Consider the following 799-nt stretch of genomic DNA (forward strand, 5'->3'; position numbering starts at 1 on the left):
TTTATAATTGCATTCTCTGGATTAGAACTAGGTATTGCATTTATACAATCACAAGTTTTTGTAGTGTTATCTTGTTCATATATTAAAGATGCATTAGAATTACATTAAAGGTATATTACCTTATTTTTTTAGACGTAATTTCGGATATTCCTTGTTCTATTTGTAATGGGGCAAATTGTAAGGGTAAAGTCTTTTGTGGCGATACTACCTGTATATGTATAAGAACTGTGTAACCCTTTAACTCTAGATTGTTAGTAATATAATTGTTTTGTATTATTAACATGATATCAAAAGTAATTACCTTACCAGATAGTTTAATATGTCCCAGTATATATTGATTTATAAAGGTGGATAATTACAATTGTATATCTACAAAAAAAAGGGGTGTGTTGCATAGGGCTATGCATTTTGATTGCAGATCATAAATTTAAGGTTCAACTCCTTCACATCCCTAGGTTATACCTATCCGTATTATATTTTTATAAAACAAACTCTTTTATCCTCCCCCGCAAGCTTGCGGGGGAGGATAAAATAAATAAAAAACAATGTAGTATTTGAACTCACCTATACAAAATTTTTCAGATTAATTTAAAGGAAATAGTTACTTCCTCTCTAATTTTTGTTCGGATATTTATAAATTACCCTGTAAAAAAAAAAAGTAACCGTAAGCTTGCGGGGGGGACTAGATATCTTTATAACATTCTTTAATAGCCTTTATAGCTCAATGGTAGAGCGGAATACTGTTAATATTCTGATAAATGTTCGATTCATTTTAAAGGCTTCTCATTTGCCTTTACAA

General features: G+C 29.8%; 1 non-coding gene across 1 annotated transcript; it reads left to right on the plus strand.

Annotated features, from left to right (window-relative positions):
* The first annotated feature begins 710 nt into the window (after positions 1–710).
* Positions 711–781, plus strand: J4E88_011027. The gene has a single exon. It is a non-coding gene; the product is annotated as a tRNA-Asn (tRNA).
* The last annotated feature ends 18 nt before the right edge of the window (positions 782–799 follow it).

The sequence above is a fragment of the Alternaria novae-zelandiae genome, assembly GCF_023758075.1.
Source record: "Alternaria novae-zelandiae strain BMP 2774 chromosome Unknown scaffold_156, whole genome shotgun sequence".
In the NCBI taxonomy this organism is placed as follows: Eukaryota; Fungi; Ascomycota; class Dothideomycetes; order Pleosporales; family Pleosporaceae; genus Alternaria; species Alternaria novae-zelandiae.